Below are 26,888 nucleotides of genomic sequence, written 5' to 3' on the forward strand. Positions count from 1 at the left end.
TACTTTAAATCCCTTATGGAGCAATGAGGAATTTTTAAATGAAAAGAAGAAAGGAGGGAAGAGAAGAGAAAGAAAAGGGAGAATAAGGAGTTAGTAGAATGAAAGACTGATTCTTAAAACACATTCATGCTCTTTCATTCGTTTTTCTCCTTGTGCTTCACAAGGACAAGATGCTAATTAGCCCATGATCATGTCCTTCAAGTCTTGTTTTTAATATATTATTTTCTAGGACATCAGTTCTCAAACTGTGTTCCAGGAAACCCTGGAGGTATCTTTGAGTCAAAGTTGTTTTCCATTTTAGTGCATTCTTGAGGTCAAAGCTATTTTCATAACAATACATCAAATAAAATTTGCCTTTTTTACTTGACTGAGTTTTCCAGAAGCCACATGATGTGTGATGACATCAATGCATGAGAAAATGCTCTATGTTCCAAAAGGTTTAGGAAATGCTTTTAGACTCTTTTAGAAAATTCACATGTCCATTGGCATATTGAAGGCTCTGAGAAGTTCTGTGGTAAAAGCAATTCTGTTTAACTTGTTTTAATACAACACTGCACATTTGTTTGACCATGGAATTTTTTGCTTAGTTTTAGTTTTGGCTGAAGCCTTACTTTAGCACCTCATACCATCATGTTTGGGGAAATATCTCTCCAAGGGTAAGATATCAAGGCAGGAATCCTCTGGCCAAGGAATGGTCCTCTGGACCATGAGTGAGTGAAGACCGCATGCTAGTATGTCAGGACTGTGCAGGGGTCAAGAGCTGAGCCAAACTGCCTGAGTTCAAGTTCTGGCTCTGCCAGTCACTAGTGGTGACTTTGGGCAAGTTACTTAACATCTCCAAGCTCGGTAGTCCTTATGCATAAAATGGGAATGATAATATGCACACAACTCTATACATATTTTACAACAGTACCTCACACATAGTGAACTAAACAAGAGTTGTGTGTGCACGTGTGTGTGCGTGCTCTTGCTATTATCTATTATTATGCCAAACTTGCCAGCCTAGGGTCAGGACCCAAATCTAGTCACTAACTACTGATGTGCCCTGAGACTCGTCACCTCTCTGCCGTGGACTTTGTTTTATCCAAATGTCAAATTGGAAAGTGGGGCGAGGCAGTCTCTGAAGCCCTTGTGCTGATATTCTCCGATTCCTCTCACTTCTCACAGACCGTGGCACTAACCTGGAGCACGACTGGAGAAAGAGCCCAGAACGAGAGGGCGGTCCAAGGATCCTCAGGTCCCAGGCAGCACCGTCTGCAGATGAAGGGGTCCACAAGATGGGATGGTTAGCCCTTGAGGATGGGGTCCTCCAGTTCCAGAGCGCTGCCTCCCACTGACTCGGCTTCTCACCCTGCACAGGCATGAAGGAGAAAGAAGGTGGGGTTTTATTCCCACCCCCTTGACCCCACCCTTATGGCATGACTACCACTTAAAACTGGCTGCTTGAAGACATAGAGAACAGACTTTTGGACATGGCAGAATGGGGGAGGTGGGGAAGGAGAGGGTGGGATGAATGGAGAGAGTAGCACAGAAACATATGCACTACAATATGTAAAATAGACAGCCAGTGGGAATTTGTTGTATGACTCGGGGAGCTTACATTGGGGTTCTGTGACAACGTAGAGGGGTGGGGTGGGGTGGGCAGTGGGAGGGAGGTTCAAGAAGGATGGGATATATGTATACCTATGGCTAATTCATGTTGATATATGGCAGAAATCAACACAATACTGTGAAGCAATTATCCTTCAATGAAAAATAAGTAAATTCATAAAAAACTGAAAAAAAATTGGCTGCTTGAGATGAGGGCCTGGCTACAGAGAGGAACATGTTCTTCATAAGGCATTATTAACAGGACACAGGACTTTCAGCTTCTCAGCAGGTTTTTCTGCTCTCTTGTAAAGATCGTCCCTACCGCCCCAGCCCCAGGGAAAGCTTTTGGACACCTTTGGTTGGTAAGACACAACAGTGACTGCCTCTATAAAAATTCCTCCAGGGTAACTTCACCACCATTGGGAATGAGGAGAATACCTACATTTAAAAAACTGAAAATGTCTGTACAAGAAAGAGCTTTGGATTGCTGGCAGCTGTGGGCCAAGGTAGAGGCACCCAACATAATGCTTCAGAGGCTAAATTGGGAACATTTGAATGCTTGGTTTTACTTGTGCTTAAAAAAGCCAATAGCAGCTCAGCTGCCAGATGTTGGAGAACTTCAACATGTAGCTCGCGGGCATGGCATCAGCGATGCTGTCGCAGGTGACCACGCGTCAAAGGGAGATGATGACTTGCTTTCCTAAAACTGCTTCTAGGGAGGGAGCCCAGTGGCTTTCATTTTTCACTTTCACTGAATAAGTTAAATTTGGGAACACCAAAAAGATCTCACTTAACTCACAGAGTATTGACACCAGGGCTTGTCAGCAAAGGAAGAATTTCTGAGAACGGTACCTTTATAAGAGCTTGACTCCCTGTAACTAAGGCCTTTGAGTATTCACTGAACTATCATCTAATTTAGTGTATCAACTAGAAATTGCTTTCAGTTGCTAGTAATAGGACTGGTTACAAGTGACTTAAACACAATGGTCTATTTATTGTTTAATGTGAAAAGAAAGTGTGGGAAATTACTGGCATTGGATCAGTGACTTAAGAATCAATTAAAATCAAGAAAATTAGGACTGAGTCTTTGTGATTCTTTTAGTCTCTTCTTTGCAACCTCAATATGGTTCTTGAAGCTCCAGCCATCATATCCACACCCCAAACAGGCAGGTAGGATGGAAGGGCAAAAAAGTCCTTTCCAGAAGTTCCATCCAACAATTTCTGCTTTCATCTTCTACAAAACAGGCAGAAAATCATAGTCCTTTGACTGACTACGTTCCACCTAGAATGACATTGTATCTCTGTCTCTTAAGAAAGAGAGTGGATACCACATAGGAAGCTAGTACTCTCTGTATAGGGCTTTCTAGAGAGATGTGGTTAGAAAAGAATGTGCTGCCCAAACTGGTTTTTCTGGGAGAACTTGTTATGTGAAACAGCAGGCATCTAGGGGAGCCTCAGTTTACCCATGAGACTGACTTCCAGACCTCTCTCACTCTTGAGAGGAAGGGAAGCTAGTTCCGTTAGTTCCCAAGGCAACTTGGCTAGGGAAAAAAAAGAGAAGTCAGAAGACAGGAAAATCTCTGAATAGCAGTGGATTCATTTCTTGGTCAAAGGCAGGGTGCTCAACATTAAGTCTACAAAGATGAATGTATGTGGACACAGGAGTGACAAGCACTGCTTGCTGATGGAGTAAGGCAGGTAGTGAATGAAGAAAACACGGTTCAGACCCTCCAGAATCTTATCGTTTAGAAGAGAGAGACAAAACATGTAAACCAGACAATGAGAGAGGTTCCTATCTATTGAATATTTGTATCTCCCTCTCACCAAAATTCATATGTTGAAACCTAGCTCCCCAAAATGATGGGGGCTCTGGGAGGTGATTAGGTCATGAGGGTGAATGGGGTTGAATGAATCCCACATGAATGGGATTGGTGCCCTCATAATAAAGACACCAGCCAGCTCCCTCAGCCCTTCTGCCATGTGAGGATGCAGCAAGAAGACACAGCTGTCTGTGAGCCAGGAAGCAGGCCTTCACCTGACACCATATCTTCTGACACCTTGATCTTGGACTTCCCAACCTCCAGAGCTGTGAGAAGTGAGTTTCTGTTGTTTATACGCTAACCAGTCTGTGGTGTTATAGCAGCTTGAACAAACCAAGACAGAGGCTAAGTGGAGTCAGCACCAGGCACAGAGAAGGGGAATGGACATCACCACCAGGATGCTCCCAAAGAAGTCAGAGAAGACGGGAAAGATGGCTGACCACGTGGGGGAGGGGGGAGGTGTCAGCGGAGGGGAAGGGGTGGGTTTTGCTAGCTATACAGTGGGGCTCCGTCAACTGGCAAGAGAAACAGCCCTCGGCCTGAATTCCCAAGGGCCATCACGGATCTCAAATAAGATGTCATCCTGACATTTCCAGCTCTCCATCCAGCCCCATACAACAAAGAAGAGGAATTTAAGATCCAAACAAAACTGGAAAAGGAGAGGGAAAACTCTCACACTGATGTGTGGGGATGGATTAAAGATGAGGAAATAGTTTGTTCTGGATTTTCTTCAGATTTGGGAGTGAAAATAGGCTGTGGGAAAAGATGTGAAGGGAAGGAGTAGGACAAGGGAAAGACACATACTGCATGTAATCACTTCTAGTGGAACCTAAACAATAAAATAAGTGAATGAATATAACAAAACAGACTCACATATTAGAGGACAAACTAGAGGTTACCAATGTGGAGAAGGAAGTGGGGAGGACCAGAGAGGGGGCGGGAATTAAGAGGTTAAAACTACTAGGTATAACATAAATAAGCTACAAGGATATATTGCACAGCACAGGGAATACAGCCAATATTTTCTAATAATTTTAATGGAGTGTAAGCTATAAAAATATTGAACTACTATGTTCTAGATCTGAAACTAATATAATATATTGTAAATCAACTATACTTCAATTTTTTAAAATTGTGTGTTTCTTTTCACACACACAAAAGAAGGGAGTAGCCGGTTTGTTCCTTAAGTCTATGGTTTCCAACTGCTATTCGGTGCTTCCAGCAGTTACCATATGTGCACAGATTTTAGAATCACAGTAAACGTCAGGGTGAGCTGCAGTGCAATAATTCCCACCTTTGTTCACTTTCCAGCACCGCCCCCCCTCCCCCCCCATCAGATCACATAGCTTAAATAATGACTGGCCTTCCCTCCCCTTGCACATTAAGAGCCTGGCTCCTCTCTGCGAAGGGCAGCGAGAGTAGCCAGTTTTACTCCTGTGGGAGTTAGGAGACATGCAAACTGGCCGGCGAGCTTTGAATGAGTCGTGAAATCTTCTGTTGCTAAAACTTGCTTCTCCAATGGTTAGACTTTAAAAATAAGTCTTCTCCCTAGTAGCATCTTTTAAATGATCACAGCACACTAAAGCAAAGACTGATTCCACCCTGTCCTGCATCGTGAGAGGCCGATAACCTAGGAAGCAGTTGGAGGAGTGACTCTGGAGGGGGGCTATCTGTGTTCAAATCCTGGTTCTGTCACTGATTTGCCCTGTGAAACTGGGCCCAGTATTTAACCAGTCTGTGACTCGATTTTCTTATTTGTAAAATAAAGCTAATCAAAGTGCCTACCTCGTAGCACTGTGAAGATTAAATGAACTGACAAGTGTAAGCGGATTAGAACGGTGCCAGGAACAGATGCTAGTTATTATTATTAAGTAACTAGCCGTGAATGTAATCACGTACTTATTTGCCTTGGTGGCTTCTTAAGGGTTAATCCTTAAGGCTCAAGTCCTGCAGGGACCTGCAGTGGGTTCGTCCACTTAGATGCAGGTAAGGCCTGCTTTTCTGCACACCTCCCCTCCCTCTCCCCTTTGCCCTTCCCACCACCAGCATCTTCCACAGCACATGAGCAGGCCTACTGGCAAGATACTGGCTCCTCCATGTCCTGCAGCACAGGAGGGTCGACGAAAGATGGAAGGAGGGCACAGACCTGAGGGGCAGAAATGTCCTCAGCTCAGAGTTCTTTTTTCTGCAAGCCTGGTATACCTTTGCAGTCTACCTATGACAGTCAATTATCTGTACATCTGTTTGAAAAGCAGTCTGCTCATGGGGGCAGAGGCGAGCAGGCCTGGCCCAGCTCCTTGTGACATCAAATAGGTTAGCGCTGCTCTCGGGAGCCTTGCCCAGTGGTCTGGCCTTGGAGGAGCTGCCAGCTCCCCCGAGAGAGCTGGACCTTTTCCACGTAACGAGATTGACTCAAAAAGAGCAAAGTTGCTCTCAACACCTGCTCACCTTCTCACAGCTCTGAAGGCCAAGAGTGGAATGAGTAATTGCAGACCATGGGCAATGAAAGGAAAAGGAAGAAAAAAGTCAGCAGCTCTTAGTTCAGCATCTTCCCCGCTGTCCTTTCACGGGAGGAGATCAGTGCAGGACTGACCATGTCTATCTCTGGGTGGAGAGCTGGTAAACAGCGAAGTGGCTCAAAGGGCAGCAGGCGGGAGGGATGGGACAGAGGGATCCTGAAAAGCAAACCCAGAAGAAGTCTCCTACTGTGCTGAAGCCAGCTTGAAATGGGTTCCTACAACTTGTGCATGTGTGCATGCTCAGTTGCTTCAGTTATGTCTGACTCTTTGTGTCCCTATGGGCTGCAGCCCACCAGTCTCCTCTGTCCATGGGGATTCTCCAGGCAAGAATACTGGTGTGGGTATTCTCCAAGGAATCTTTCACCAAGGAATCTCCCTGACCCAGGGATTGAACCCGTATCTCTTATATCTCCTGCATTGGCAGGCAGGTTCTTTACCACTAGTGCCACATGGGAAGCCCTCCAATGATCTGTACCCACTCTCATTTGCAAGATATTTTGTGAGAAATGCACAGGGGTCCCTGAGCACAAGCAGAACAGCCTGGTCCCACTTCAGCTGCAGGGTGGATTTGGGCCCCTGAGGCATCCCACAAGCCCAGCATCACCATGGTTCACTTTGCTTGGCCCCAGCTCCCAGCCAGGGCCAGGCTCCACAGGGCTCACAGGACAGGACTCATAGAAGACAGCGGAGACAAGGACAGTATGAAAGGAGGTTCTTAAAATCAAATGTCACTCTTCCGTTGACTGTTGTAATCAGACCACTACATTTTGCCATCGTGTTCGTAGGAGGCACCTCTCCTGGTGCCTGTCCCATTCTTACCAACAGGGATGGACAGAGGATGACCACGTTTATCTTTGTGACCCCTGCCCACACTCATGGCTCAGCAGACAAGGCATGATCGCCTACCCAGGCTGAACCATAAGTGAGGACGTGAGAGAAAAGTCTGGGCTCATGGTTTAAATGGATGCATGTAATCACAGGTGCCACGGGGTGACCATATTTGGCCTGCAGGCAAGAGCAACAGAAGTCAGCCTGCAGAGAGGGAGGGACATGAAGACAGATGGACATGCAGAGGAGCGAGAGGGAGTGAGCTTCCAGCTCTCCAGACCCCATTTCTGCATCCAGGCTCACCCCCTGCCCCTGGTTTCTAAGAGATTTCCCAGTATCCTTTCAACTCAGTGCCTTCTTTCTGGGTTTTTTTTTGTATTAGTTTTCCATTATATACATCCAAAACACCTTCCACAAGGGTGGTGATTCACAGTTACTGAAAGCTCACTTGTTACCTTGTTTGGATTTTTCTTCTCACGCTACTCCAAGGAGAAGACATGGGAATCACCATCAACATTTTATGGCCAAAGAAGCCCAGGTGACTGGCCAGTCCTCAAGGTCTCCCAGGAAGGGAGGCAGTCTTTGACCCAGACCCAGCATCGCCTACACCATGCCTCCTTGACCTTGAAACCATGCCTCCTTGATCTTTAAGTTTCCTCCAGAAAAAGGAACACTGGTTCCAAGGCATAATCAAAGGAGATGTGCAGCATTCCTAAGCACAGTCAGACATTTCCTGGGAGTACAGGAGCTTCAGCTTGATCATTAATTGTCACAACTTCATCGGCCTCCATCAGCAGAGCTGGCCATGCCTCTGACTTTGAAAACAAAGGATGCAGAAAAGCAGAGATGCCTCCCTCTTATAAAAGTATGTGAGGCCTGTACTCTGACGATATTATTTTAGTATCCATCATACAATACTTTCCGGAGAAGGCAATGGTGAACCACTCCAGTACTTTTGCCTGGAAAATCCCATGGACAGAGGAGCCTGGTGGGCTGCAGTCCATGGGGTTGCGAAGAGTCGGACATGACTGAGCAACTTCACTTTCACTTTTCACTATCATGCATTGGAGAAGGAAATGGCAACCCACTCCAGTGTTCTTGGCCTGGAGAATCCCAGGGACGGAGGAGCCTGGTGGGCTGCCATTTATGGGGTCACACAGAGTCGGACACGACTGAAGCGACTCAGCAGCAGCAGCAGCATACAATATTTTACATCTTTCTCCCTTCCTCCAGGGCACTTGTAAACTAGGGATATATATGTTACATTTCTCCTCCATGCCTTGGTCTAGTCCTCACTCTGACATTTCCACCCAAAGTAGACTGACTCAGAAGCTGGCAGTCTCTCCTGCTGGCCTGTGTCCACACTTGTACATGTGTGTGCATGCACACACACACACAACTCATGGATATCAAAATTTAAAAACCAGCTTTATTAAGATATAAATTCAGATACCATACAATTCACCCATTTAAAATGTACAATTCAATGGTTTGGAGTGTATTATACTATTTTTAAACTGTGGTCAATATGTACATATAACCTAAAATTTGGAGTCTGAGTAAACTCCGGGAGATAGCGAGGTACATGGAAGCCTGGTGTGCTGCAGACCTTGTGGCCGCAAAGAGTCAGACAGGACTTACTGACTGAGTGACAAGGGTACAATTCAGGCATTAATTACATTTGCAACATTGTGCAATGGTCACCGCAATTTCTAACATTTTTTGCTCTGTCTCCCTCCCTTCCTTCCTGCCTTCTGTTTTTATTTTTTAAGGAGAGAGGGAGAGTCCACCTCTCCTCCAGCCCTGGCTTCCCCACGTGTGCAAATCCCACTGCACTGCTTCACTTTACGTTCTACTATTAACCAACAGAGGCCAAGACTTGAAGGCAAGATATTGACCTAAGTGTGAATTTCTGCCTGCTCCCAAGTCCCCATAACACTGAGAGAATAACCTGCTTCTGGGAAGTCTCCTAGGTGCCACACTCCCCTGCTGAAGGGGAGCTGCTAGAGGTCAGGGCTACGTATCCTCAGGGGCTCAGCAAATGTCTGCAGAGTGGCCTTGAGGCCGTGGTGGGCTGTCCTCTGCACTGGCCGAGATGCAGGCACCTCAAGGAATGTACATAGATACGTAGAATTCCTCAGGAATTCCCCCTTGCTGAAAGTTAGGTGGTTGTTTTTTTCCTTGTTACTTATTAAGTTTTACAGAAAGAACACGCCTAAGTATTCTATTGGTGATGACAATTGAACAATACTCATAAACCATAATTCTTGAGTAACTAATAATTATCAAAGATTATAATTATACAATATTGAGAAGTATAGAACAAAATACAATTACTGGAGGACAATTGCTCTACCCATGCTTTATTCCTTCATCACTTTTGCTTGCCTCCTATTGCTTTGCACATGTCCTAATTGGTGTGAGAAAAGAACCTTCTGGAAATTCAATCTAATCGAGTGCTAATGTGGGCTTAGCATTTTCATGCGGTCGCTGGTGGCCAGTGGGGGAAAATGGGTCCTGATACCATATTAGGTGCCAGATCCTTACTTCTGGGTTCTGGAGGCAGACAGTGCCCCCATTCCAGAATCCACTCAGGAAGAGAGGGAGGCAGGAAGGTGGCTTTCCTGGGGGAAAAGCGCAGTTCTTAAGCAGAGTCTCAGGGTCTCTGCACAGGAATAAATTATGAACTTGTCTGGAAGGCTCCCAGTGAGCCCCATCCCCTCCACCAAAAGCCATCGTTGGGGTTATTGTTGCTGTCATTCGTCATGCATGTGGACAATCAACAAACCAGTCTCCTTGTGAGAGTTTTCTATGTAATTAAATGTGCTAGTCTGACACCCCCCTGCCAAAGAAAAGACAATATCTTCTGGATGTAAAATGGCTTTTATTTAATCCCAAGTAGCAGCATGCTGTTGCTAGGTGCCTATTTTTCTGCCTTTCAAACATAAAGTGACTAATGGGGTATATTTCATAAAACATCTGCAAGGATGTAGTTATTCTTATACTTCAGTGCCCTTTAAGACATTATTATCTGCCAATACTTGGACTATATGCTATTATGCAAATTAGACATAATAAAGGTAGAAAGGAGAGGTTCTTTGCTCCTGAAAAATCATATTTATAAGGTTAATGAGATTTATATATATTACATCAGGTAACTGGGGTTAGAATGCAAGACTTTTTAAAATATAGTAGTTGGCAACACTAAAGATTTGCTGGTGTTTTTCCCTGCACAAGATCAAAACTTTTCATCTCCGTTGAGGTTTAATGAGATGGAAAAAAAAATTCCCACAAAATCAAAATACATAGAATCCAACTTCAAGAACAAGGCAGACATTCTAAGTTGAATGTTTTCAATTAGTAGTGCCAAGAACAGGAGAAGGGTTTTAAAAACACATAATTTTGCATTAAAAAATCAAGTTAAATTAAATATTTCAATGAGTTATCCATTGAAGCCAGGAAAGTGGGCAGTTTTATTTTTTGGATGAAAGGGAAAATACCAGGAAAATTCAATCTAATAAAAGAAAATACACATGCCCCCCTCAAAAAAAAACGGAAAAAAATTTTATATATATATATGTACATATATGCATGCTTTATAAAACTATGAAGTATTCTATAAACAAACAGGACAATATTATGAACTCAGTCTGGTCAAATAATGGGAAGTTATAATTTAGCAAATATTCTGATTATAGGGAACTGTCTGTATCTTAGAGCATATATCTACTTAGTATTAAAATAGAAAGACAACTAAGATTGTACTTGCTAAAGAATCAGATATCAGCAAAATACACTCAACACTAAAATAATTCTGATGATTGAATTATCAGTGATGACTCAAAGGCACTTTAGGGTCTTGTAGCTCTTGGGACTAACACTACAGACATGAAGTTACAGCTGTCTTTGTAGTTATTGTGTGCGAGCCCTGAATAACAGAGTCCCAGTTGATAGGATGTTGAATTAATCAAATGTAGATGTTCTGGAAAGGTTTTAGGAGGCCAGTAATGGTGGATCCGCCCAGCACACCCAGAAGTGGGTCAGGGCCGGGCCAGTTTTGCTCCTTCCTGAGTACACACGCACATAATCCTGGGCACGTGGTTCCCCTGGGTGTTTACTGAATAAATACTGTGGATGAATGAATTATTAGTAGTGAATAACAGAAGGTTAAATTGGAATTTTTCTGTTGGGAACTTTTGCTGAGGCTCAAAGCAGACCTGGGTAACAAGTGGTCCAAAGAGAGATGCAGCTTCCATGTAAGCCTTGTTAGGAGTTGGCCAAAACAAGAGAGATAGATGATAGAGGTATACAGACATGATTTTGGATGGACTACAGGGGATTCTAATAAGAAATATTGTGCATTTATTTTCCTTTTCCTCTCATCAGAGGAGGGGAGGGAGTGCTTCCCCCATCCAAGTGAGGTTGGCTCTAAGAGGCGCATTTAGAGAGTAGGAGAGTCTGCCAAGAGCAGAGATAAAATCTCCCTTCTTGGTGGATGCTTGCTGAGCTGCAGGGTCTAGAGACAATAGGTGAGAATTCCTCTGTGGACCACGTGGAACCTGAGAATGGTAGCTGGGCTTGAGTCCTCTTAATAGGACTGGCCAAGGGCCTTGACTGCCAAGGGGAGGTGAACCTGGCATTAGATGGCCATATGGAGTATCCCATTGGTCTGGATCTGAAGGGGGGTCCTAAGAGTCAGCCAGAGAGGGTGGATGGGAATGGGGCAGGTGCAAGGAGCCCATGAAAGTTCCTTATAAGAGAAAGAACCAGTACCCAAAAACTTCCATATTCAGAGGGCATCAGTGGCTGTGTTACAGCAGACCCCACTGAGTAAAAAGACATTTTTGCTTCTTCCCCTTTTCTCATACTCTTCCTCTACCTTGGAGAGTCAGAAGCAGCTAGTGAAAGTCAAGAGACAACACAATAATCAAAGACTGTGCAATCTTTTTGAGCCTGGGTCAATCCTGAGCTGAGGGAAGATGAAATAGCTTTGAATTTGGCAGGAAACAGTTGCAAAATGTATATCAGACTGGACTTTTTAATACTTTAACATGAGGAGAGTTCATTAATAACCTGAAAAGGACTGAACAGTTCTGGGATCTGCCTGAGATATTGCCCAGTGAAAGAAGGTTTGACAGCAATTTGGAAGGGCAGCGATAAGAGAGAGAAAAAGAAGCAATTTCCTGGTTATAGCCCACCAAGTCCAGCTCATTTGATAAACTAGTTACAGATGAGTGAATGAATGAATGAGTGAAATCATTTCTGTGCAATTTAGCTGGCACTATGCCCACCCTGCCCAGCGCCCTGTTCACCTTATCTGCCTCCAGATGACGTCTCAGCTATAGGTAGGGGATCCATTGAGACCTCTCCCCCAGCTTCAGGGTGTGGCTGGGAAACGTCACCCTGTTGGTGAGTCAGGGAAGGTTGACTTCTTGCATTCCTGATTTCTCTCCAATGTACTGTGGCTTGATCACTCATCACCATCTTATCAAACACTATGATTGCTAAGTGTTACTTTGGCCCCAATAAGAAATGACTCTCAGCAGGCACGTCAGCAAAGTGCCTGGGTGTGACATCACTCTCTGGTACAGGACGTCTCCACTCCAGGCTGCTCAGGACACTCCCCAGACAGTAGGCCTGAGAACTTGCTGAGAAGTGTGGGAACCCCTCTGTCCCGGGACTCCGGGTGTTGTGGGGACCAACCCCGTGCTGGAAGGCTGAATGGTCGCTGATTTTGCCATCTCTCCCTAGATGAGCACAGCACAGGTTCTTTTGTCGAGGCGCCTGTGAAATGATGTAGACAAGAAGATCCATTCTAACCCTGATCTTTAAGTGCAGGGCTCACAGTAGTCTTCAGGGCATCATCCCCATTTTTCTCTTGCAACTTAATTGCATTGCCCAGAACTGGCTGATCACTGGTCTCTCTCTTCTTCTAGGGCTGGAGTTTCTCGTTATTCATGATTCTTCCTTTGGGTACAGAGTAGAGCCTCAAAAGATGCTGGTTCAGTGAGTGAGACTGATTTGCCCTGTGGGTCTCCTGGAGACAGGTGGAGTTAGGGAGCAGACACATCCTCCGGAGGGAGTGGCAGAGGCATAGGTAGGGTGTGGGGGAAGCGCTCGGCCAAAGGTTCCTGGTGAAGCAGGAGGACAGGTGAGCACAGGGCAGGGTGACGAGCCTCGAAAAATAAACATGAAGCCAAAGGTCTCAGTAAACACAAGTCAAAAGCTAGCTGCCTGGAGGTCAGGGTGCCTTCTCAGGGTACTACTCTTAGTCCAGAGCCCTGGATAATCATGATGTCACCGCCTCTGTTTAGTGGCATTTTACAGGTCATCGACTCACTTTTCACAGAAGCCTAGAGAGAAGAAGATGTTATTCTCTAGTCCAAAGAGGTTAAACGACATTCCTGATGATGCACACCTACTAAAGGAGGAAGTGTGATGACCTCAGATCGTGTGGTCCCAAATCTGTGATCTTCCTACCTGACTTGATCAAACCCAACTGTACAAGAGCACATAGAGCATTTCAGAACCCCTCAGGTGCCCCTTTTAAATAGTTTCAGGGCAGTGTTAGGAGAGATGTTTCTCCATTTTCATATATGCTTTAGAGGTTCCTTCAACTCTGCCCTAGCAGGGCAGGCTGGGCCAGGCGGTGCTCTCATTCCCAGGAAGAGCCACACACAGTCCCTCTGCCCGGGCCCCAGTGGTGACGCAGGAGCCCGTTGCAGAATCCAGCTCCAGGCTGGGCTCCACAGCTTGTGCTGGGCCTGGATGGGACAGATTGCTGGGATCCGGAAGTGACTCTGCAGCCAACACACTTGCCGTATGGGAGAGGCCGCCGTGCCAAGGCTGTCATTTTCCGCTCCAAAACGTTCGGTGAGAAGCAAGCAGGCAGCATCCTCCCCTCAGTGCCTCAGATGTGCAAGCTTTCCTTTCCACTGGTAACACCCAATATATTTCATTCTCTTTGGAGGATTGTCTCGGCATAAAAAGAGTTCCTGATTTTGGCATCCTCAGGGGTCTGATTTACAAATTTGGGACCAGAAGGTGGAATTGCTTTCGAGGTTTTGTTCAGATTGTTAAAAGAGATGCCAAAAGATGTCTTTTTTATGTTCAGTTGGCTTCTTCTTTTAATGTCAATACCAGCTTAATGCTTTTAAAGTAACAAATGACACTCTGTGATAACTTGCCCACTTCAGGGGGAGGAACTTTAGGGGGAGAGCCTGAAATTACTTTTTGTTTTTCAATGACAAAGCATATTTAGGCAGGCTAAATGTGGCAAAAAAAAAAAAAAAAAGTAAATATCAGTTCAGAGACTTCTATTTACTGAAACTCATTTTAAAAGCAAGAAGAGACATGAAAGGCAAAAATTCTACGCAAATTCAAATAGTTTCCAAGGAAAATTCCTGTAACCTTGAAGAATAATAAAGGCTCATGGATATATTTGGAATTTCTGAATGGTAGGACTGTTTCCTGAGAGCGTTTTAAACATCCCAAGTGAAAAATGAGAACAAGGCCTAAATTGTTTGGTGAAGAGCAAAGAACCCTTTGGTTTGAGAAAAAGAGAGGGGACTCTAAGAGTCAAAAATGCTGTGAGGGCTGGAGTTTCACATAAAATATGATTGACGGTAGCTTTTTGCCAGAAAACTTTTCGCTAGATGCCATATGCAAAAAAAAAAAAAATATGTTATAATCAGTTTTTAAAGCACATTTCATGCCATCTTGCATTCTCTGAGCTTTCTCTTTGCTTTTTAGCCCTAGCAAGGTGTCAGGGTCTGAGCCTCTGCTGGGTGGGACCTGCCAGGCACACTCAGTCAGGCCCTTCTCTTGTCTTTGCAGGTACCTGGGCATCTGTCATCTGCAGCCCCATCTCTGCCCAGATCTGTGTTCATTTCAAGGCAGTGGAGCTTCTTTGCATTATTTTATATTCTTCCCAGCATTTCTAAGCCACTCAAACCTCAAAATTGGACATTACACTGAACCCTAATAAGAAGGATACCTAGTAGACTGACATACACAACTGCCCTCAAGTAGTTTATAATCCTTTGGTGTAGACAGTATCATGTGACACACATAAGGGGTGCAATAATAGCCAGCATTATCCGACGCATGTAATAAAGTTTAAAGTGAAAGTGAAGTCCCTCAATCGTATCTGACTCTCTGTGACCCCATGGACTGTAGCCTACCAGGCTCCTCCGTCCATGGGGTTTTCCAGGCAAGAATACTGGAGTGGGTTGCCATTTCCTTCTCCAACCTGTGGGACTTAGAAACAAAAGGGCGCCTTGGCCTAAGCACTTCTCAAATGCTAATAGGAGAGCAGTTCCTTCCATCTGAAAGGAGGGGAGAAGCCCTCATTCAAGCAGCATCAGTGCAAAAGGAACCTTGAGAGATGAATTGGGACTTAGCTGGGAAAGAGAAGCAGGCGGAACGATCGCCAGGGAGCACAGGCCTGGAGCCTGGATGTGCCTGGCACCTTAGGGAAACTCCAGCTCCTCTGGGCCTGGTACCAACATGCAGAGTGGGACCTCAGGCTAAGCGGAAGGTTGGGCTGTGCCTTGGGAGGTTTGAACACTATGCTAAGGGCTCAGAGTTGATTCTGGAGGTTAAGGGAGGCCACACCATTGGGAGCAAAGAAATTACAAAACTCAGGGGACCTGGGAAGCCTCTGAAAGTGCATCTATTCCTATGCTCTACATGGTATGTGTGGTGAGTAGGAAGATGTGTCCATGGCTTTGTCTAGTTTCTTAAAGGGTCTCACTGTTCTGAAGCCAGGTGTCAGAGCCAGGCTGGAGAAGAGACTCACTGCCATCTTCTCCCCAGAATCCCCCACCCCGCACATCTACAGTCAAGACATAGGCACAAAGGACGCCCCCAGAGCACTCACCCCTGGACAGGAATCACATTACAACGGAGACCTGGGGGGCGCCGGTTCCCTCCTCCGGGACCTCCTTGTGGTATTACATTTCTGCACTACCTAAGGGTGTATATTTACACATTTTAATGTCAAATAAATGCACAATTGTCCAGTAACTTCAGCCACAAGGTTCAGATTTCTAACTTTCCCCCTTTGGCAACATCATCTCAGTTGTTTAAAACGAAGCAGCAGGCTCTCCACGATTTCCTTGCTCCTCCCGCGGCTCAACACCAGACCCCAGCCTCCTGTCCGTCTCTGACCATCACCACTGTCCCCAGCTAGCAACCAACGGAACCCTGCTGGCCTTGTCAACCTTTTATTTAATGAGAATAAGTGTGTCCTTCTCCCCTTCACCCCCCTCCTCTCACACTTTTCCTTGGTGGGCCAGGCTGCAAATCTTGTCCTCAGAGCCCTCTGCTCCATAGACCAACAGTAGTGATGGAGTTTTCCAGAATGAAGTTTTCCAGAATGGAGTTTTCCAGAATGTTCTACTTGAGATGCATTCTGGCCACTTTACTACAACCATTAGCCACTGTTGGGAATCACACCAGGTTGCTCATGAGAAGGCCTCCACGTCTTGAGTGGTGGGCTGCGAGAAAAAGGGAAGCGGTGTCACAGAATCCGGGGAAGGAGCAAAGTCAAAGCCCCTTGAAGACTGGAGAGAGGTGGGCCTCACGACGGGTGGCTGCTAGGCTATCAAGCCTGACTTTAGAAGCATGGAGGTTATGCTCCAATTAAAATAAATAATTTTTTTTTTTTTTAAAGAAGTATGGAGGCTCGGAACCTGAACCACCACTCAGAAATGAGTATTTCCTGGATTCAAAGCATGAAAAGTTAACCAACAATCACTTGTTACTGTGTGCCAAGCACTGGGTCAGATTTAGAGGCTCAGGAGTCTGGATGTGTCTGCCCCCCCTCACCCCCGCAGGTCTTTCCTCCCCCACCTGACTGATCCTGTAAGGTGTAGGTGCCCGACTCACTTTTGACCCCACCCCCCACCACCCCTTCACTTACAGTCCTGGGTATGGGTCTTGTACATGGTGGACATCAGTGACTGTGGGCTAAAGAGCACTGGCCTGTGCAAATGTTTGTTGAACTCTCCTGATGTACCAGACACTATATCAAGCCCTGAAGACAGACTTAGATAAATAAAGCCCAGTCCCTGCAGTCCAGAGGCTAAATGACCATGGTATATGTGAAGGGAAGAGCTAACATTTAGGTAAAATGACCTAAGACCTAAACAAAGGCAGAAGTAAAACAAATCAACAGGCATAGAATGAGTCTGGCAAAACTTTGCTTTGATTGGCAGGGCAAAATTGCTCATATTAACTGGACCCAGGGCAAGGAGCTCATCTATTACTTCCTCCTTGTCTGGTAAAGCCAAAAGAAAGAAAACCACATCTTTGCCCCAGCAGGAGAATGTGTCTGGACACATACCCCTTCTTCCTCCTCATCCCATCTCTGCATCTCTGGCAGCCAGACACTCAGAAACACAGAAGGTAGGATACCCACTACCATGGTTTAGCTCAGAAACACAGAAGGGTCAGGACAAATACACTGGAAAGAAGAAGATAGGAAGAGGTTGATTTGCAGGGAAAGTTTGGAGATAGAACTGCAGGTTTTCAGAACTTTCTAAAAGTTAAACATGTGTGCACACACATACACAGACACAATCTATCTGCTTACCCTTTATCACCCATGCATTGCCGTTTCCACTTCGCTTTTAAAAGTGAAAATGAAGATACAGATGGCCAGGAAACACATAAAAGATGCTCAACATCGCTAATTACTAGAGAAATGCAAATCAAAACCACAATGAGTTATCACCTAACACTAGTCAGAATGTCCATCATTTAAAAAAGTCTACAAACAATAAATGCTGGAGAGGGTGTGCAGAAAAGGAAATCCTTCCACTGTTGGTGGGAATATAAATTGGTGCAGCCACTATGGAGAACAGTATGGAGATTCCCTAAGAAACTAAAAATATATTTACCATATGATCCAGCAATCCCACTACTGGGCATATATCCAGAGAAAATCATAATTCAAAAAGATACATGCACCCCTATGCTCATAGAACCACTATTTACAATAGCCAAGACATGGAAACAATGTCCTAAATGTCCATCAACAGATGAACGGAAAGAAAAAAAAGGTGTGGTACATATATACAATGGAACATTACACAGCCATTAAAAAGAATGAAATAATGCCATTTGTAGCAACATGGATGGACCTGGAGATTATCATAGTAAGTGAAGTAAGTCAGACAAAGAAAGACAAATATACCATACCACTTATATACAGCATCTAAAAAAATGATACAAATGAACTTATTTACAAATGAATTTACGTACAAAACAGAAACAGACTCACAGTTTTTGAGAATGGAACTCATGGTTACTAGTGGGGAAGGGTCAGGGGTAGGGATAGATTGGGAGTTTGGGAGTGACAGGTACATGTTATATTTAAAATAGATAACCAACAAGGATGTACAGTAGATAGCCCAGAGTGTGCTGCTCAATGCTGTAATAACCCAAATAGGAAAAGAATTTGAAAAAGAATAGACATATGTATATGTATAACTGAACCACTTTGCTATACACCTGAAACTAACACAACATGGTCAATCAACTATACTCCAATAAAAAATTTTTTAATTATTTTAAAAAGAGAAGTAAAAATGAAGAAAACAGAGGACTAGGCTATTTATGGGGTGAAAGGAATTGGGGCCGGGTCAGAGGTGGAGCTTCCTGTTTTGTTACAAACTCTAAACCAACGACCGTGGCTCCCTTCTCACCCTCTCCTTGGACGCATACCCTGCACTCCACTCCCTGCTTTTCTCCTCTTAGAAAAATCCCTGGTGTCGTGAGAAAAAGGAAAGAAAACACATATTACAAAATCTGTACAGTCCCATCTAATTTGCGTTTCTGAGTAACTACCATCATTCCTACATTCACTGCCCTCCTCCCACACCAGGACTTTCTAATTTTAGAGTTAAGAGCATGGAACTTGACACTGGATATGTTTCCATTTACCATGAAAGGCATGTTTCTCCACAAACAACTGGAGGGCAGGCTTGGAAAACAGGTTTAAAGACCAGACTTGTAGAATTTTGGCATGGCAATACTCTGGAAAGTCCACCAACCAGGCAAGAGGCAGGAAGCACTGAGAATGAATATGTTCCCCGGCTCCTTTCAAGTGAAATGATTCAATTTTAAGACTTTCAATTCATAAAATAGCCTCAGCTAATTTTCCAAGGAAAAATTAGCATATTTTGTTTTTCTTCATTTTTCAAAGAATATTTGGGCCATGAAAAAGAATTTATACTGACTTTCCTTAACAGACTTAATTGGGTACTGACCCCAGTGCTTTAGGAATGAATATAAAATAGTGAAAGAAGCAAGTTTACTAGGGAAAGAAACTTTTTTGTGATGTAGAAATTAGAGATCAGTTCAGCCTTCATGATATTCACAAATAAAAATTAAACAAGAAGAAACTTGTCAGCTTGCTGTGGTCCATTTCTGTAATTTTGTAGATTTATAAATTTAAAAGTAGAAATAGCTTCTATTTCTACAGAAGGAAAGGCCAAGTCTTTGTGAAGCTAACACTTTTATAACTCTATGGATGTCCTTTTTACCTAAACTGTAGGTCAGTGCCTTTTATTTCCACTTAAATAGTCAAATTATCGATATTTTCCTTTAATTATCATTTTATAAGAGGAAGAGTCAGAAACCACTCAATGTAGTTTTAAACATGTCATTTTTTTCTTGTTTTTATTTTTTTATTGAAGGATAATTGCTTTATAGAATTTCATTGTTTTCTGTCAAACCTCAACATGAACCAGCCATAGGTATACACATATCCCCTCCGTCCCGAAACTCTCTCCCATCTCCCTCCCCATCCCACCCCTCTAGGTTGATACAGAGCACTGTTTGAGTTTCCTGAGCCACACAGCAAATTCCCATTGGCTGTCTATTTTTCGTATGGTAATGTAAGTTTCCATGTTACTCTCAACATACATCTCACCCTCTCCTCCCCTCTCCTCATGTCCATAAGTCTATTCTCTATGTCTGTTTCTCCATTGTTGCCCTGTAAATAAATTATTCAGTACCATTTTTCTAGATTCTGTATATGTACATTAAATATGATATTTATCTTTCTCTTTCTGACTTACTTCACTCGGTATAATAGGTTCTAGGTTCAACCCCTCATCAGAACTAACTCAAATGTCTTCCTTTTTATGGCTGAGTAATACTCCATTGTGTATATGTACCACATCTTTATCCATTCATCTGTCGACGGACATCTAGGTTGCTTTCATGTTCTAGCTACTGTAAATATTGCTGCAATCAACAATGGGACACATGTGTCGTCTTTTTCAATTTTGGTTTCCTTAGGGTATATGCCTAGGAGTGGGATTGCTGGGTTATATGGTGGTTTTATTCCTAGTTTTTTAAGGAATCTCCATACTGTTTTCAATAGTGGCTGTATCAATTTACATTCCCACAAAACAGTGCAAGAGCATTCCCTTTTCTCCACACCCTCTCCAGGATTTATTGTTTGTAGACTTTTTGATGATGGCCACTCTGATTGGTGTGAGTCGATATCTCATTGTAGTTTTGATTTGCATTTTTCTAATAATGAGTGATGTCGAACATCTTTTCATATGTGTGTTAGCCATCTGTATGTCCTTCCTTTGAGAAATGTCTGTTTAGGTCTTTTTCCCACTTTTTGATTGGGTTGTTTGTTTTTCTGGCATTGAGTTGTATGAGCTGCTTGTATATTTTGGAAATTAATCCTTTGTCAGTTGCTTGGTTTGCTATTATTTTCTCCCATTTGGAGGGTTGTCTTTTCACCTTGCTTATAGTTTCCTTTACTGTGCAAAAGCTTTTAAGTTTAATCAGGTCCAACTTATTTACTTTTGTTTTTATTTGCATTACTCTAGGAGGTGGGTCATAGTGGATCTTGCTTTGATTTATGTCATTGAGTATTCTGCCTGTGTTTTCCTCTAAGAGTTTCATAGTTTCTGGTCTTACATTTTGGGCTTTAATCCATTTTGAGTTTATCTTTGTGGACATAGCCAGATGGTCAACACCAAAATCAGATTGATTATATTCTTTGCAGCCAAAGATGGAGAAGCTCTACACAGTCAGCAAAAACAAGATCGGGATTTGACTGTGGCTCAGATCATGAACTCCTTATTGCAAAATTCATAAATAAATTGAAGAAAATGGGGAAAACCAGTAGACCACTCAGGTATGACCTAAATCAAATGCCTTATGATTATACAGTGGAAGTGAGAAATAGATTTAAGGAACCAGATCTGATAGACAGAGTGCCTGATGAAATATGGATGGAGGTTCGTGACATTGTACAGGAGACAGAGGTCAAGACCATCCCCAAGAAAAAGAAATGCAGGTTGTGGAAAAAAAAAAGAAATGCAAAAAAGCAAAATGGCTGTCTGAGGAGGCCTTACAAGTAACTGTGAAAAGAAGAGAAGTGAAAAGCAAAGGAGAAAAGGAAAGATATACCCATTTGAATGCAGAGTTCCAAAGAATAGCAAGGAGAGATTAAAAAAAAAAAAGCCTTCCTCAGGGTCAATGCAAAGAAATAGAGGAAAACAATAGAATGGGAAAGACTAGAGCTCTCTTCAAGAAAATCAGAGACACCAAGGGAACATTTCATGCAAAGATGGGCTCACTAAAGGACAGAAATGGTATGGACCTAACAGAAGAAGATATTAAAAAGACGTGGCAAGAATACACAGAAGAACTGTACAAAAAAGATCGTCACACCCAGATAATCACGATGGTGTGATCACTCACCTAGAGTCAGACATCCTGGAATGCAAAGTCAAGTGGGTCTTAGGAAGCATCACTATGAACAAAGTGAGTGGAAGTGATGGAATTCCAGTTGAACTATTTCAAATCCTAAAAGATGATGCTGTGAAAGTGTTGCACTCAATATGTCAGCAAATTTGGAAAACTCAGCAGTGGCCACAGGACTGGAAAAGGCCAGTTTTCATTCCAATCCCTAGGAAAGGCAATGCCAAAGAATGCTCAAACTACCGCACGATTGCACTCATCTCACACGCTAGTAAAATAATGCTCAAAATTCTCCAAGCCAGGCTTCAGCAATACGTGAACCATGAATTTCCAGATGTTCAAGCTGGTTTTAGAAAAGGCAGAGGAACCAGAAATCAAATGGCCAACATCTGATGGATCATCAAAAAAGCAAGAGAGTTCCAGAGAAACATCTATTTCTGCTTTATTGACTATGCCAAAGCCTTTGTGTGGATCACACTAAACTGTGGAAAATTCTGAAAGAGATGGGAATACCAGACCACCTGACCTGCCTCCTGAGAAACCTGTAGGCAGGTCAGGAAGCAACAGTTAGAACTGGACATGGAACAACAGACTGGTTCCAAATAGGGAAAGGAGTACATCAAGGCTGTATATTGTCACCCTGCTTATTTAACTTATATGCAGAGTACATCATGAGAAATGCTGGGCTGGAAGAAGTACAAGCTGGAATCAAGATGGCCGGGAGAAATATCAATAACCTCAGATATGCAGATGATACCACCCTTATGGCAGAGGGTGAAGAAGAACTAAAGAGCCTCTTAATGAAAGTGAAAGAGGAGAGTGAAAAAGTTGGCTTTAAGCTTAACATTCAGGAAACTAAGATCATGGCATCCGGCCCCATCACTTCATGGGAAAAAGATGAAGAAACAGCGGAAACAGTGGCTGACTTTGTTTTTCCAGGCTCCAAAATCACTTCAGATGGTGATTGCAGCCATGAAATTAAAAGATGCTTACTCCTTGGGAGGAAAGTTATGACCAACCTAGACAGCATATTAAAAGCAGAGATATTACTTTGTCAACAAAGGTCCATCTGGTCAAGGCTATGGTTTCTCCAGTGGTTGTGTATGGATGTGAGGGTTGGACTATAAAGAAAGCAGAGCACATAAGAATTGATGCTTTTGAACTGTGGTGTTGGAGAAGACTCTTGAGAGTCCCTGGACTGCAGAGAGATCCTAAAGAACCAGTCCATCCTAAAGGAGATTAGTCCTGAGTGTTCATTGGAAGGACTGATGTTGAAGCTGAAACTCCAGTACTTCGGCCACCTGATGTGAAGAGCTGACTCATTTGAAAAGACCCTGATGCTGGGAAAGATTGAGGGCAGGAGGAGAAGGGGATGATAGAGGATGAGATGGCTGGATGGCATCATCAACTCAATGGACATGAGTTTGAGTAAACTCCAGGAGTTGGTGATGGACAGGGAGGCCTGGCGTGCTGTAGTTCACAGGGTCGCAAAGACTTGAAGACGACTGAGCAACTGAACTGAGCCGAACTATTAGTGTTAGAAAGTTTTCTAATTTCATTCTTTTACATGTAACTGTCCAGTTTTCCCAGCACCATTTATTGAATAGGCTGTCTTTGCAACCTTATATATTCTTACCTCCTTTGCCAAAAATAAGGTACCCATAGGCGCATGGATTTATTTCTGGGCTTCTATCTTGTTCCATTGGTCTATTTTTCTGTTTTTGTACCAGTACCACATGTCTTGATGACTGTAGCTTTGTAGTATAATCTGAAGTCAGGAAGGTTGATTCCTTCAGCTCCATTCTTCTTTCTCAAGACTGCTTTGGCTATTCAGGGTCTTTTGTGTTTCCATATGAATTGTGAAATTTTTTGTTCTAGTTCTGTGAAAAATGCCATTGGTAATTTGATAGGGATCACATTAAATCTGTAGATTGCATTTGGTAGTACAGTCATTTTCACAATATTGATTCTTTCTACCCAGGAACATGGAATATCTCTCCATCTGTTTATGTCATCTTTTATATCTTTCATCAGTGTCTTATAATTTTCTGTGTACAGTTCTTTTGTCTCCTTAGGTAAATTTATTCCTAGATTTTAATTATTTTTTGCAATAGTGAATGGGATATATTCCTTAATTTCTCTTTCTGATTTTCCATTGTTAGTATATAGAAATGCAAGTAATTTCTGTGTATTGATTTTGTGTCCTGAAAGTTTGCTAAATTCACTGATTAGCTCTAGTAATTTTCTGATACTATCTTTAGGGTTTTCTATGTATAGTATCATGTCATCTGAAAACAGTGAGAGCTTTACTTCTTTTCCCATCTGGACTCCTTTTATTTCTTTTTCTTCTCTGATTGCTATAGCTAGGACTTCCAGAACTATGTTGAATAATAGCAGTGAAAGTGGACACCCTTTTCTTGTTCCTGATCTTAGGGGGAATGCTTTCAGTTTTTTACTGTTGAGAATAATGTTTGCTGTAGTCTCATCATATATGGCCTTTACTATGTTGATGTAGGTTCCTTCTTTGCCCATTTTTTGAGGAGTTTTAATCATAAATGGGTGCTGAATTTTGTCAAATGCTTTTTCTGCATCTATTGAGATTATCATATGGTTTTTATCTTTCAATTTGTTAATATGGTGTATCACATTGATTGATTTGTGTATATTGAAGAATCCTTGAATTCCTGGAATAAACCAACTTGATCATGCTGTATGAGCTTTTTGATGTGTTGCTGAATTCTGTTTGCTAAAATTTTGTTGAGGATTTTTGCATCTATGTTCATCAGTGATATTGGCCTGTAGTTTTCTTTTTTTGTGTTGTCTTTGTCTGGTTTTGATATCAGGGTGGTGGTAGCCTCATAGAATGAGTTTGGAAGTGTCCCTTCCTGTGCAATTTTTTGAAAGAGTTTTAAAAGGATAGGCATTAGCTCTTCTCTAAATGTGTTTAAATAAAATTCTCCTGTGAAGCCATCTGGCCCTGGGCTTTTGTCTCAGGGGAGATTTTTGATCACAGCTTCAATTTCAGTGCTTGTAATTGGGTTGTTCATAATTTCTATTTCTTCCTGGTTCAGTCATGGAAGATTGAACTTTTCTAGGAATCTGTCCAATTCTTCCAGGTTATCCATTTTATAGCTATATAGTTGTTCATAATAGCCTCTTATAATCCTTTGTATTTCTGCATTGTCTGTTGTAACCTCTCCTTTTTCATTTCTAATTTTGTTGATTTGATTCTTCTCTCTTTTTTTCTTGATGAATCTGGCTAAAGGTTTGTCAATTTTGCTTATCTTTTCAAAGAACCATCTTAGCCTTATTCATCTTTACTATTGTGTCTTTCATTTCTTTTTCATTTATTTTTGCTTGGATCTTTGTGATTTCTTTCCTTCTACTAATTTTGGGCTTTTTTTGTTCTTCTTTTTCCAGTTGTTTTAGGTGTAAAGTTAGGTTATCTATTCAATATTGTTCTTATTTCTTGAGGTAGGGTTGTATTGTTATAAACTTCCCTCTTAGAATTGCTTTTGCTACATCCCATAGGTTTTGAGTTGTCATGTTTTCATTGTCATTTGTTTCCAGAAATTTTTTTATTTCCCTTTTGACTTCTTCAGTAACCTGTTGGTTATTTAGAAATGTGTTGTTTAATCTCCATGTGTTTGTGTTTCTTACATCTTTTTTCTTGTAATTGATATCTAGTCTCATAGCACTGTGGTCAGAGAAGATGCTTGATATGATTTCAGTTTTCTTAAATTTACTGAGGTTTGATTTGTGACCCAAGATGTAGTCTATCCTGGAGAATGTTCCACGTGCACTTGAGAAGAAGGTGTATTCTTCTGCAATTGGATGGAATGTCCTGAAGATATCAATGAGATCCATCTCATCTAATGTATCATTTAAGATTTGTGTTTCCTTCTTAATTTTCAGTTTTGATGATTGGTCCGTTGGTGTGAGTGGTTGTTAAAGTCTCCTACTATTATTGTGTTACTGTCAATTTCTCATTTTGTCTGTTAGTGTTTGTTGTATGTACTGAGGTGCTCCTATGTTGGGTGCATAGATATTTACAATATTATGTCTTTTAATATTTTTTCTTTGGGTTTAGTCTTCATTAGCTTGTTTAGTATGTGTTGCAGCATGTTTCTCTTTAGGTTTATTCTGTATGTCTAATTCTTGGATTGATCCCTTGATCATTATGTAGTGTCCTTCCTTATCTCTTGTAAACTTCTTTAAGGTCTAATTTGTCTGATATGAAGATTGCTACTCCAGCTTTCTTTTGCTTTCCATTTGCACAGAATGTATTTTTCCATCCTCTCACTTTCAGTCTATATGTGTCTTTAGGTTTGAAGTGGGTTTCTTGTAGACAGCACATATATGTTTCTTATTTTTGTATCCATTCAGCCAGTCTGTGTCTTTTGCTTGGAGCATTTAATCCATTTACATTTAAAGTAATCATTGATGTATATGTTCCTATTGCCATTTTCTTAATTGTTCGGGGTTGATTTTGTAGATCTGTTTTCTTCTCTTGTATTTCTTGACTATATGAGTCCCTTTAACTATATAAGTCCCTACTCAAGTCCTTTATTTGTTGTAAAGTTGGTTTGGTGGTACTGAATTCTCTTAACTTTTGCTTGTCTGAAAAGCTTTTTATTTCTCCATAAATTTTGAAAGAGATCCTTTCTGGGATCTTGGTTACAACCAATAATCTTGGTTGTAGATTTTTTCCATTTCGGTACTTTAAATATATCTTGCCATTCCCTTCTGGCCTGCAGAGTTTCTGCTGAAAGATCAGCTGTTAAGAGTATGGGGTTTCCCTTTTATGTTACTTGTTACTTCTCCCTTGCTGCTTTTAATATTCTTTCTTTGTGTTTAGTCTTTGTTAGCTTGATTAGTATGTGGTGCGGCATGTTTCTCTTTAGGCTATTCTGTATGGGACATTTTGTGCCTCTTGGAGTTGATTGACTATTTCCTTTTCCATGTTGGGGAAATTTTCAACTATAATCTTTTCAAAATTTTCTCATATCCTTTCTTTTTCTCCTCTTCTTCTGAGACACCTATAATTTGAATGTTGGTGCATTTGATATTGTCCCAGAAGTCTCTGAGACTACCTTCAGCACTTTTCATTATTTTTACTTTATTCTGCTTTTCAAAAGTTATTTCCACCATTTTATCTTCCAGCTCACTGATTCATTCTTCTGCTTCAGATATTCTGCTATTGATTCATTCTAGAGCATTTTTAATTTCAGTAATTGTTATTTGTCTCTGTATGGTTATTAATTCTTCTAGGTCTTTGTCAATTGATTCTTGCATTTTCTCCATTTTGTTTTCAAGGGTTTTGATCATCTTTACTATCATTATTCTGAATTCTTTTTCAGGTAGTTGACTTATTTACTCTTTTTTCATGTTT

At 42.2% G+C, this 26,888-nt stretch overlaps 1 long non-coding RNA gene across 1 annotated transcript in view; it reads right to left on the reverse strand.

Annotated features, from left to right (window-relative positions):
- The window catches only part of LOC110126751 (uncharacterized), a 65,534-nt gene that overhangs the window by 30,112 nt on the left and 8,534 nt on the right, over positions 1-26,888 (reverse strand). The window contains exon 3 of the long non-coding RNA XR_002310528.2: positions 1,182-1,351. This is a non-coding gene — a long non-coding RNA (uncharacterized lncRNA). The remainder of the gene's footprint in view (positions 1-1,181; positions 1,352-26,888) is intronic.

Source organism: Odocoileus virginianus, chromosome 19 (assembly GCF_023699985.2).
Source record: "Odocoileus virginianus isolate 20LAN1187 ecotype Illinois chromosome 19, Ovbor_1.2, whole genome shotgun sequence".
Classification (NCBI taxonomy): domain Eukaryota; kingdom Metazoa; phylum Chordata; class Mammalia; order Artiodactyla; family Cervidae; genus Odocoileus; species Odocoileus virginianus.